Raw genomic sequence first — 14,202 nt, 5'->3', positions numbered from 1 at the left:
AGCAAGGTTTAGGTATATCCATTCTATAAATAAATAAATATCTTGTATAAAATTGTATCATATTTAATAGTTTTTCCTAGTAAAATATAAGCTATTTCATATACACCTCGCATAACATCAAGTATTTTTGGCGCCGCTGCAGGGAAACTTAACCGCCGAAAGCGCAACGCTAAAAATAAGAAAAAAAAGGGTTTTTATAAAAGTTTTTGTTAAGTTCTTTTTATAAAAATATAAGTTTTAAAAATAATAAAAATATAAAAATACAAAAAGAAAAAAAAGTAATATATTTATATTTTTAAGAGTTTATAATATTTATAAAGTAAATAAGTATTTTTATTTTAGTTTTAAAATTAAATTTTTATTTAAGTTATATTTATATTTTTTATATTTTATAAAACAGAAAAACAGAAAAAGTAAAAAAATAAATAAAAAAATCTGAACCTGAACCCTCCGCGACTCGCGAAGCTTTTGAACTGGGACTAACCGCACTCGCGGAGGTCCTCTGACAGGTCAACATAGTACGCATTAATTACAGTTTAGGGTTTTATTAATAATAATAATTATTATTAACCCTAATTAGGTTTTAAATATTTAATTAATTTGTTTTAGTTTTAATTAATTTGTTTATTTAGTTTAATTAGTTTTATTAATTTATAAAATTAATACTTTTAAAAAATAAATAATATAAAAATAATATTTTTATAAAAATTATAATTTTATAAACTTTAAGTTTATTTTTATATTTTGTATCTTTTTATTCGTTTTAGCGTAATTTTTGTATTTTTCGCTCGTATTTAGTTTTAAGATATAGTTTTTACCATAGTTATTTTTTACTTCTAGATTTTTAAGATTTACCGTAAAATCCCTTAAGTACTTTTTCTTTAGACTAAGATTTAGGTGCTTTAGAATTTTGTGACACCTTTTTAAGTTTTAGTACCTTTTTAAGTTATTGCCATTTGGGATATAGTATTTCTTTTAAGCTTTAATATTTTTAGACTCAACTTTTAATTTTTAGTTTTTAGTTCCTTTTTAAGTTTCGATGCGCTACTTTCTTATTTTTATTTTTCAACGCCTATTATTTTTCAATCTTTTATTTTTCGACGTTTTTCGACGCGCTCTTTTTCTCTCTTATTTCTCGCCATTCTAGTTTTAGGACATAGAATTTTCTATCTTCTTCTCTAAAATTTCTTTAAATTACGAAAATTTATTTTAAGTGGTTAAATTGATAGACATTAAAATTTTCTAGTTCGTAGTAATAGTTGGATTTGTACGTGGACCGGATTATTGGAGCCAAACAGTACTCAATTATATTGAGACCAAACGAATCCTGCCCCTCTGCTGCATCTTTTGGCTATTCGAAACGTGGGCAAAATCAGAAAAGTCTATTAATTTGATAACTTATATAATTTTTCTTTCTTTTTAAAAACTAATAGGATATTCAGTGAATGCACCGAGCAAAACGTTCACCACCTTTTGTACGTTCACCACCTGTAACTCGATCAAGACATCTAGCAAATATTTTCGCCGTTGATTTTTCTTTAGAATCGTCATCTAGTCGACCAAGTACTCCAATTCAAATTTCCGATAATCCATTTTTTGAACCCGACCTCACAATTGAGAATCCGAAGAATATTCAGGGACGATTCATAGATCCTGAACCACTAATCTTTTCTCCGGAACCACCAATCATTCAAACAGAGATTGTCGAGGAACGAACCATTAAATCAGAATCCTATAGTGAGTCAGATTCAACAAATTCAATCATGGAGAATCTGGAACCTCTAAGTATGGAAGACCGTATGAGAGCTAAACGCACTGGCCAAGGTCACGCAATTACTCAACCTGACATAAATGCGCCAGATTATGAAATCAAAGGACAAATTCTACACATGGTAACTAATCAATGTCAATTTAGTGGTGCGCCGAAGGAAGATCCAAATGAACATCTTCGTACCTTTAATAGGATCTGCACACTATTTAAAATAAGAGAAGTGGAGGATGAACAGATATATCTCATGTTATTTCCCTGGACTTTAAAGGGAGAAGCCAAAGATTGGTTGGAATCATTACCTGAAGGGGCGATTGATACATGGGACGTTTTAGTTGAAAAATTTCTTAAACAATTCTTTCCGGCATCTAAAGCCGTAAGACTTCAAGGAGAAATTGTTACGTTCACACAGAAGCCAAATGAAACTCTATATGAGGCGTGGACAAGATTTGAAAAGTTATTGAGAGGATGTCCGCAACATGGTTTAGACACTTGTCAAATAGTACAAATATTCTACCAAGGATGCGACATCACTACAAGGAAAGACATAGACATAGCAGCTGGTGGTTCCATTATGAAGAAAACAGAAACTGATGCTTATAAAATTATTGATAACACTGCTTCCCACTCACATGAGTGGCACCAAGAAAAACATATCGTTAGATCATCTAAAGCAGCTAGAGCCGATTCTAGCCATGACTTAGATTCCATTTCTGCAAAGATAGATGTTGTCGAGAGACGAATGGAAAAGATGACTAAGGATATACACTCAATACGAATTAGTTGTGAGCAGTGTGGAGGACCACATTTGACAAAAGATTGTCTCAGTATTGAACTAACAATGGAACAAAGAGAGAATGTTTCATATATAAACCAAAGGCCTGGAAATAATTATCAGAATAATTATCAACCGCCAAGACCAATTTATAATCAAAACCAGAATTATAACCGAAATGTTCCATACAACAACCAACAAGGTCCTAGTAATCAACAAGTATCAAATAATACTTACAATCAGCAAAGTCCTAATTTTCAAAACAAATCACCACAAACCGATGATAAAAAGCTGAATTTAGAAGATATGATGATGAAGCTAGTTGAATCTCAAACTCAATTTTTCACATCTCAGAAACAAACCAATGAACAAAATGCTCAAGCATTTAGAAATCAACAAGCTTCTATTCAAAATTTAGAACAAGAAGTAAGTAACCTAGCAAGGTTAATAGGTGAAAGAAAACCGGGAAGTCTACCTAGTGATACAAATGATAACCCCCGGAATGAAACAGCTAAAGCCATTACCACAAGAAGTGGTATTACACTTAAACCACCTGAAATACCTGTAATTTCTGATGAAGCTATTCCTACTCAACAAGAACCACAACCTGAACAAGATAAGGAAAAAGAACCGGTAGTTGAAAAGGTTAATGAAGATAACACAGTTAAGACTAAACCTTATGTTAAACCATACCAACCACCACTTCCTTACCCGAGTAAAATGAGAAAAGAGAGACTTGAAGCCGAGCAATCCAAATTCTTGGATATGTTTAAACAAATAAATGTCAATCTTCCTTTCATTGATGTGATTTCAGGAATGCCTAGATATGCTAAATTTCTGAAAGATCTAATCACAAATAGAAAGAAAATGGAAGAACTCTCGGCTCTTACTATGAATGATAATTGTTCAGCAGTGCTGTTGAATAAGATACCAGAAAAACTATCTGATCCAGGAAGTTTCACAATTCCATGTTTTCTGGGTAGTCTTAGTTCAATAGAAGCATTGGCAGACTTAGGTGCTAGTATAAATTTAATGCCGTATTCACTATACGCTAAACTAGACCTTGGAGAATTGAAACCAACAAGAATAAGCATACAACTAGCCGATCGATCAATAAAATATCCTAGAGGGATAATGGAAAACATGCTAGTTAAAGTTGGTACTTTAGTATTTCCAGTAGATTTTGTTGTTCTGGACATGGAAGAAGATTCTCAAGTTCCTCTCATATTAGGAAGACCATTCTTAAACACGGCTAAAGCAATGATAGGCGTGTTCGGTAAGAAACTGACCCTAAGTATAGAGGACGATAGTGTTACCTTTTCAGTTAATAGAGCAATGCAACAACCGCAATTTGCAGATGATACATGTTATTATATTCAAACTATAGAATCACATGCAGAATTGTTAGAAGAATTTCCAGAATTACAAGGAACAGGAGAATGTTCTTTAGGAGAAGGAACTGAACCAATTGATGAAACTGAAATGTTAGCTACACTTATGGCTAATGGATATGAACCAACAACAGAAGAACTCCAAATGCTAAAAGAAGAAGACAGATATTGATATAAATCATCGATAGAAGAACCACCGACATTAGAGTTAAAGCCATTTCCAAACCATTTGGAATATGCTTATTTACATGGTGAATCTGAATTACCTGTAATAATATCGTCTTCTCTTACTGAAAATGAAAAATCTCAACTCATTTCTGTGTTAAAAGCTCATAAACCAGCTATTGCATGGAAGATTCATGACATTAAAGGAATAAGTCCTTCGTATTGCACACATAAAATCCTTATGGAAGAAGGTCATAAAACGTATGTGCAACGCCAACGAAGACTAAATCCTAATATGCAAGATGTTGTTAAGAAAGAAATTATTAAACTGCTAGATGCAGGTTTAATTTATCCAATTTCTGATAGTCCATGGGTAAGCCCAGTTCAATGCGTACCTAAGAAGGGTGGCATGAATGTCATCACAAATGAGAAAAATGAGCTTATTCCTACTAGGACTGTAACAGGATGGCGTGTTTGTATTGATTATAGAAAATTAAATGACACCACCAGAAAAGATCACTTTCCCTTACCTTTTATTGATCAAATGTTGGAAAGATTAGCCGAAAATAGTTACTATTGTTTTCTTGATAGTTTTTCCGGATATTTTTAAATTCCAATAGCACCCGAGGACCAAGAAAAAACCACATTCACGTGCCCTTATGGTACTTTTGCTTACAAACGCATGCCATTTGGACTTTGCAACGCCCCTGCAACCTTTCAAAGGTGCATGATGGCAATTTTTCACGACATGATAGAAGAATGCATGGAAGTTTTCATGGATGACTTTTCAGTCTTTGGTGATACTTTTGAAACATGTCTAGTTAATCTTGAACGAATGCTTATTAGATGTGAACAATCAAATCTAGTTCTTAATTGGGAGAAATGCCATTTCATGGTTAAAGAAGGCATCGTTCTTGGTCATAAAATTTCAAAAGATTGAATTAAAGTGGATAGAGCTAAAGTAGATGTAATTGCTAAACTTCCACATCCCACCAATGTTAGAGGAGTTAGGAGTTTTCTAGGGCATGCCGGTTTTTACCGACGTTTCATAAAAGATTTTTCTAAAATTGCCACTCCTATGAATAAACTCCTAGAAAAGGATGCTCCATTCATCTTTTCAGATGAATGCATCAAATCTTTTAATATTTTTAAAGAGAAACTCACTAATGCGCCGATTATGATAACTCCAAATTGGAATTTACCGTTTGAACTAATGTGCGATGCAAGTGATTTTGCAATGGGAGTCGTTTTACGACAAAGGATTAAAAAACGATTTCAACCTATATATTATGCTAGTAAGACGTTACAAGGAGCACAAACGAATTATACAACTACTGAAAAAGAACTCCTTGCTATTGTCTTTGCTTTTGACAAATTTTGTTCATATCTCGTTCTAGCTAAAACGGTGGTCTATACTGACCATTCTGCTCTTAGATACCTATTTTCAAAAAAAGATGCCAAACCACGATTAATCCGTTGGATCTTACTCTTACAAGAGTTCGATATTGAAATCCGAGATAAAAGAGGAGCAGAAAATCTCGCCGCTGATCATCTTTCTCGTCTTGAAAATCCTGAATTAGAAGTTCTAAATGAATCGGCCATACAAGACAACTTTCCTGATGAATATCTATTGAAGATAGATTATAATAAAATTTCATGGTTTGCAGACTATGCAAACTACTTAGTATGTGGATTCCTTGAAAAAGGATTATCGTACCAAAAACGAAAGAAATTCTTTAGTGATATAAAACACTATTTCTGGGAAGATCCACATTTGTTTAAAAGTTGTCCCGATGGAATAATACGCCGATGTGTATTCGGAGATGAAGCTAGTAAAATCTTAAACCATTGTCACACAGGACCAACAGGAGGGCATTATGGGCCTCAACTTACAGCAAGAAAAGTTTACAATGCTGGATTCTATTGGCCTACAATTTTCAAAGACGCACACCTTCTTTGCAAATCCTGTGATGCTTGTCAAAGGGCCGGAAAAATAAGTCAACGTGATGAAATGCCACAAAATGTCATTCAAGTATGTGAAGTATTTGACATTTGGGGTATTGACTTTATGGGTCCATTTCCAAAGTCTCATAATAATCTCTACATTCTCGTTGCTATTGATTATGTATCTAAATGGGCGGAAGCACAAGCTCTCCCAACTAACGATGCACGAGTTGTAGTCACCTTTTTAAAACGTCTTTTTGCAAGGTTCGGAACACCGAAAGCTTTAATAAGTGATCGGGGTACTCATTTTTGTAACAATCAACTTGAGAAAGTTTTTAAAAGATATGGAGTAACTCATAAAATCTCCACCGCATATCATCCACAGACAAGTGGACAAGTTGAAAATACCAACCGAGCTTTAAAACGTATTTTAGAGAAAACCGTAGGATCAAATTCGAAGGAATGGTCCATTAAATTAGAGGATGCACTCTGGGCTTTTAGAACAGCCTACAAAACTCCAATTGGAACCAAACCTTTCAGACTCGTCTACGGAAAAGCATGTCATCTTCCAGTAGAAATTGAACACAAACCATTTTGGGCTTTGAAGACATGTAATCTTGATTTACATGAAGCTGGACATCTACGGTTAAGTCAATTAAACGAATTAGAATAATTAAGACATGAAGCATACGAAAATTCGTTGATCTATAAGGAAAGAACGAAGAAATGGCATGATAAAAGAATCAGAAGTTCCAAAGAATTTAAGAAGGAGACATAGTTCTTCTTTTCAATTCACGATTCAAGCTATTTCCTGGAAAATTGAAATCAAGATGGTCTGGACCATTTATAGTCAAAAGAGTTTTCCCATACGGAACAATAGAATTAATAAATTCAAATGGGATTGAATTTAAGGTTAATGGTCACAGAGTTAAACATTACATAGATAGTCCGATGGAAGTTGACAACGAAGTTAATCACAATTTCAACACCACAGCTAACTAAGTGTGGAGAGAATCAAGTCTTTAAAGGATAATATGTATTTCTGTTAGAGTTAGATTTTCTGTTTCCGTGTAGTTCTCGAAAATGGAACCCGAATGGTCTTTCCCTAGCAGACCCTAGAGAACTAGTCTTCTCCCCCCATTCTGAATTTTTATTTTTTTTTAGGTTTTACGAGATGAAGACTTCCTGTGAATTAAACCATGGTCTAATGCTACACGCTTTGATCACTAAACGTAATAATGACACACTTCCAAGTGAAATAGTATCATTAATCAGAGGTAAATTGGACGGAGTAAGAAAAGAATCCAGAAACGAAAATAATAAGCTACAGTTTGGTAAAGGAAAATCAAAATCCACAGCGAAAAGAAGAGCACGACACCTTGAAAGATGTCACAAATGCGGAAAATGGTCACACGAAGGTAAATGTTCAAATAATCAAACCTATTCAAATACTGAATTTGTTACTTTATCCAGAGATGGACCGTTCATATGTTTAGAAGAAAAAATGTTGAATGCTCGAGGTTACGCCTATGTAGCTATGGAAAACCAATTAGTCCGACTATCTTATGAGTGGGCTAGAGCATATCACTAAGAATACTATCTCACAGGTAAGTTTGTACAGTTTTTATTTTTATTTTTATTTTTAACCTTTTGATAATAAACGCTAATTTGTTCGCTATAAAGTATTAAATTGGTATTCGATAAAATTAATTCTTGCAACCGAAATTATTGATATCATACAAAAATTTATTACATCACTGCGAAATTTACCGTTTATTCTTAAGGTATAAATATCTTTAATCAATCAACCCAAAATATTTCAAAAATTCGTCATGAGTTAAACTAGGTTATAAAACCGAAATTACTTTACCGAAAAGAGGGGCGTATATTTTTGATAATATTTGATTGATTAAAGTGGGATAAAAGACCAAAAAGATTTTTAATTTTATTTTTACCATGTTTTTAAAATTAATATTTAAAAAATAAATTAATATTGTGAACTTTTTAAAATCAATATATTTAAGTTTGTAAAATATTTGAAAAAATTAATATTTTTAAGTTTGTATGTATAAAAATAAAAATATAATATAAGTTTAGTGTGAATCTTTAAATTTTATTAATATGAATTTTTAAAGTTATATATTTTTAAATTTAAGTTTGGTGTGAATTTAAAAACAAAAATTTACTTTATTTCGCTAAGTTAAAAATTGATTTCTAAAAATTCGTCGTGAGTTGAAGACTAGGTCGTTGAACCGAAATTGCTTTACCCGAGGGAGGGACGAGAACTTTTATTATCATTATTTTTAATCTTATTGAACTAAAGTATGCCAAAAACATTAAAAAAACCCAAAAATCTTTGCTTTTAAAACAATGTTTTGAAATGACGAAATTTTAAATTTTGTCGAGGGACGGACTAGGACATCGTTCCGAAACAACCTCGTCCTAAATAAAAGGAAAAACAAAATTTTAAATTTAATTTATGTTTTATTAGTATAAGGTTTTATATATAAAAAAAAACCACCGCGACTCACGGAGGTTTAAATGGCCCCACCACCGCACTCGCGGAGGTCAAAAAAAAAAACCAGAACCATATCTGGTCGAACAGACCAGTCCCCTTCACCACCACACCCATTTTCCACGAAAAACACACACAAAAACCTCTCAAAATTGAAATTTTTCACCAATAATCGTCAAATTTGTTGCTAAAATTACAATGAGGAGACTATTATCAAGGAATTACTCAAGGAAATCGGTAAATTTCTACACCTAAACACCATTTAATCCGAATTTTTAGTGTTCTTGAACAATTTCATACCTAATTCGATTTTGATGCTTTCTAGTGTAATAATGCTTAAATTATTTGTGTATTATGCTTGTATAACCTAGATTGATGCTATTTAACATGATTAGAAGCTTTGAACTTCAATTTTTGAATAATTTAGGGTTTGTGTTCTTGAGCAAAATTAAGGCTTTTTGATATAAACAGGTTATGGCCAAATTCTGTTGTTAGTTTATGCTAAATTGAGTAGTGTAACATGTTTAGGTTGCTAAATGATCAAAACTTTGATCCTAAACATGATTTATGAAGATTAAAGTGGACTTTTTGAACCAAAATTGCATGAACTTGATTTAATTGATATGAATGCCATGAGGAACTTATTTAATTGTTATAATGATTGTTTTTTACATGTTTTAAAAGATAAATGCGAAGGAACTTTGTATAAATTTTCATATATGTATATTTGTAAAAGTGTAGAATTGTTAATATTTTGAAAATGTGTATAGAGTTTAATGTGGATTAAACATATCATTGTAATTGTTTAGATTTATGACTTTGCTAAAACTAATGCATATTTGGATGCACAAAAATTGTGTTTGATATATTTTGCAGACTGAATGGGGTGAATCTTCATCCCAGGCTCGCAATGCTCCTCCGGAAGATGCAGATCAACAGGAAATTAATAACCAATACCGACAAGATATGCCTCACCCAATTGTTTCATATTCAAACATTCATGAGGCAGATTTACATCCGAATTTGAGATTTGATAGATATTGGATAGACTATCCAAAATATCAAAAGAACCTGCACAACCTTGTGTCTAATAATGTTGAGGTACCCAGAGTTATAGATTGGGAACCATTAGAGGTAGTGGAATTAGCCGAGCCAATCAGAGAATTACTTACTCAAAGGTATGGTAATTCTACTTTTAGTGATTTGGTACGTTTATTCAACATGCGTAGACCTGTGTATAAAGAATGGTGTATAGAGTTATTATGTACTATTGAAATAAATGATCGGGTAGATACTTTAACCGATCGTAGTTTTCTTAGATTTTTATTAGGAGGGGAGATGCACCATATGTCTTTACTAGATATGGCTCGGGCTTTACGTATATATACGCCCGAGGAGCTAGCATCTTATGATTGTCAGAGGTTAATAGTTTATAGTAGGAGGGTGGAAGAGAATTTTGATACGAATGACGTATGGAGTAGGATGACTAGCCATCGCCGATTCCAGGGGGGATTATACTCTTATCTTGATATTGATAGAGCTGAATTAAGAGTAATCCATAGGTTTTTAGCCAATTTGATTACACAACGAGGTAAGAATAAGGAAAAGGTAAATGAACAGGATTTGTTTTACCACATGTGTATTCGAGACCCACAAAGCGCTGTAAGTATACCTTTTTGTGTGGGTTATTATTTATTGACTATGGTTAGGGGTATGAGGCGTGGTAGCATAATAGGAGGTGGTATTTTTATTACTTTAATTGCTGAATATCTCGGTGTGGATAGAAGTCGGGGGGAATATTAATGGCAGAACCAGAACCCCGCGATAGAATAGATTTGCGTGTTTATCATGGTGCTAAGGTCTTAAAAAATGAAACAACGCGGCAGCACGTTATGATGGCAGGCATCCACAGGTTGAGAGAGATCAACAGCAAGGTCAACCGAGAGGGGGTAATTCAATGATGGAAATGCAAATTTTTATGTCTCGACACAAGTATGAAATGGCTAGATAAAAAGCATTTCAAGATTGGCAGTATCATCAAAGCCAAATCGTAAGTCATTGTACACACGTAGGTAGAAACTACATTCCTACCGTTATGCCCGAATTTGCTCCTTGGACTTTAGAGAGCCGACCACCATATCCTACATATGACCCGGCCCAAACATTTTACAGCATCTATGGATACGCTTGGGACCCATACTGGAACCATCCTCCTCATCCGTAATTTTCTATTTTGTTTATTTTATTGTAATGTTACTAATTCTTAATTTTCTTATTTCTTATTTCTTATTTTATTATTATAATAGCTTTTATAATTTTCTAACTTTATTAGATTTTAATAATTTTTGAATGTGGTGTGAAAACCCAACTTCAAAAATATGTATATATGTGTTTGTAGTTTATCTCATGTACAAAACAGGGTAAAACAGCGCATTTTCAAAGACTAACATTAAGTTCAGCAAAAGCTATTAATTTTGACGACAAAACGAAAAACAAATGTGATGTACCAACAGACAGAATGAACAAATGATGTGCACCATTTATCATTCAGCAAACAAACGCCAATATGTTTAGAAACTTTGGTAAAATTTAATCATTTTTCTACGCTAATCACCCTCAATAATTTAATTTGTTACTGATTTCTTGCAAATGAGGGCATTGCAAGATCTTAAGTGTGGGAAGGGGTTAAATTCTTTCGGATTTTTAAAATTTTTAACTTAAACACTTGGTTACCATTAAAAATACTAGTAACGTAGTAGTTGTATTAGAATCTAGTGCTCTCTGATAACAAAGAACAACCCTAGTCTTATATACTGACTACCCATTTCTAGTAAAAATTTTCAAAATTTTCAATTAAATGAACTCAAAATCATGTTTATACATATTTATGAACGATAAAACTAGGTGTTAACACCGAAATTATTGTTACCTCGGAAAGTACATAAATTGAGAAACAAACCAAAATGTTAGAATTCATTTAAAATGGAATAGAGGACAATAAAAAGGCAAATAAAAGAAAATAAGAGCCAAGTGTGGAAAAATTTACCAAGTTATCTTAAACATATGTCACATATTTCTGTAACAAATAATTGAAGATACTTTTCCTTTGGACTAAACTAAACAGTTTTACCCGATTTATTATAATATATTTGAAAGAAAGATGGATCTACACGATGAATCAATTCTATCGTTAAAAGGAAGTAAAGTCTTCCGAAAAAGAAACGCGCTTCTTGATTTAGGTCATGAAGTTGTCGTCCAGACCAGCTGTAGGTTGACGAAAAACCTAGAAAAGTCATCTCTAAAATCAGCAGGAAATCCACGGACCTTAGCATAAAACAGGGTCGCCAAGTGGTCAGACTTATCCTAGCCATGAGAGGATCTGTCTTGTAAAATAGGGAGGACGCCGTGCAAATTAGCTGGATAAGACTAATGAATCAGATCCCCAGAAAGGATAATCTCCTTAAAGATCAAAAATCAGCTTTTAAGCCTGATATTACTCAATCCTAGAGATTGACTTTAAAGATTGAGAATTACAAACTCATGGAATTCAATGATATCTAAACTCGAGCTTGAACGAGAAAATATTTTGATCAAAATTACAAACCGATTTGTTTTCTGAAAACCTATTTTTAATGCGTTCATTACCATTGAACGTAAAATCCTAGAAATTCACCTGGAATTCATTAGGTCAGCTGAACCAAATCGGGTGTCAACCGTAAGAACAGTGGTTGCATAGTATGGTCAAAGACAGGACCTTGTGCCAGACCGGAAAATTATAAGGGTGAGCTTTACTATTGCTCCTACCAAGGATACTAATTGCATCCGACACGTTATAGACCATAATTAAAAGCATGTCACGGGACATTGCCATAACAGTTGCTTGTTCAACGCTTTACTTTACAACCGAACGGTAGTTTATCGAAAGGTAATATACGGAGCAAGTATACTGGACGTGTTGCTTTCTAATACAAGGTTAGCAAGTGGGTAACACAAAACCGCAAGTGTTGAGCTAAAATTTTCAAATCTGAAACCCACCAAACCCACAAAAACAATTTGCAAACACCGGTGAAGGGTTATTCCGGAAAATTTATCTAGGGTAAAAGCTAGATTTAATTTTCAAAAGATCAAATGTTTTCATAAAGATCCAATTTCCTAACGGATCTAAATTTTTATAGTCATGTGGGACTATAAACCACAACGTTACTATCATTGTTCATACCGCCGTAATGAAATCACTGATGTACAAAGTGTGAAGAATAAAGAAGTGATTCTAGTATGTTTTTATTCAAGACTATATTGCTTGAGGACAAGCAACGCTCAAGTGTGGGAATATTTGATAATGCTAAAAACGAACATATATTTCATCGCATTATCCCTCAAGAAAGACAAGCTTTTAGTTGCAATTGTTCTATTTACAAGTGATATTCGTTTAAATAATAAAAGGTGAAGACAAAAGACAGATTCGACGAATTAAAGATGCAAACGACCAAAAAGCTCAAAAGTACAAAGTACAATCAAAGAGGTTCCAATTATTGATGAGAAACGTCTCAAAATTACAAGAGTACAAGATTCGAAACGCAAAATACAAGATATTAAATTGTACGCAAGGACGTTCGAAAATCCGGAACCGGGACCAGAGTCAACTCTCAACGCTCGACGCAACGGACTAAAAATTACAAGTCAACTATGCACATGAATATAATATAATATATAATTAATTCTTAAAATTAATATATATATTATATTATATTATAAAAACTGTCGGCAGCTTAGGATCCTGGTTTGGTGAGCTGAAATTGTAGGCTCCGCACTCGCGGAGCTCTGAAGAGTAAAATCAACCGCACTCACGGAGCATAGAATTCTATAAAAGCCCATGCAATTCGACGGTTTTGATATACCTTTTATATTTATATATATTTTTCTTTCCCCATTTTTTATGTATCAAGTATCACTCCAAATCGTAATCTCAATTTGTAATTTTAATTTTAAGTTAGTGATAATAATAAGGATCGATTAGTCGAATGTTTTAAGGTTTTGTAAGTCGAAACTCTGTCCGTGTACCACTACGCTAATAACACCCACTGTAAGTTATGTTTATGTTATTTTCATTAATGTCTTGTAACTAAGTTATTATTATGCTTATTTAATGCCGAAGTAATCGTGATGTTTGGCTAAAAATATTAAAATTAGGTAATTGGGCTTTGTACCATAATTGGGGTTTGGACAAGAGAACGACACTTGTGGAAATTAGACTATGGGCTATTAATGGGCTTTATATTTGTTTAACTAAATGATAGTTTGTTAATTTTAATATAAAGATTTACAATTGGACGTCCCTATAAATAACCATATACACTCGATCGGACACGATGGGCGGGATATTTATATGTACGAATAATCGTTCATTTAACCGGACACGGGAATGGATTAATAGTCTATAGAATTATTAAAACAGGGGTGAAATTATGTACAAGGACACTTGGCGTAATTGTTAACAAAGTATTAAAACCTTGGATTACACGCAGTCGATATCCTGGTGTAATTATTAAACAAAGTATTAAGACCTTGTTACAGTTTAAGTCCCCAATTAGTTGGAATATTTGACTTCAGGTATAAGGATAATTTGACGAGGACACTCGCACTT

General features: G+C 33.1%; 1 non-coding gene across 1 annotated transcript; it reads right to left on the bottom strand.

The window, feature by feature from the left end:
- Positions 1–2,147: 2,147 nt before the first annotated feature.
- Positions 2,148–2,254, bottom strand: LOC139865120 (small nucleolar RNA R71). Its single transcript, XR_011764646.1, has one exon. It is a non-coding gene; the product is annotated as a small nucleolar RNA R71 (small nucleolar RNA).
- Positions 2,255–14,202: the final 11,948 nt, after the last annotated feature.

The sequence above is a fragment of the Rutidosis leptorrhynchoides genome, chromosome 8, assembly GCF_046630445.1.
Source record: "Rutidosis leptorrhynchoides isolate AG116_Rl617_1_P2 chromosome 8, CSIRO_AGI_Rlap_v1, whole genome shotgun sequence".
Lineage (NCBI taxonomy): Eukaryota > Viridiplantae > Streptophyta > Magnoliopsida > Asterales > Asteraceae > Rutidosis > Rutidosis leptorrhynchoides.
This window is presented reverse-complemented; position numbering and strand designations above follow the sequence as displayed.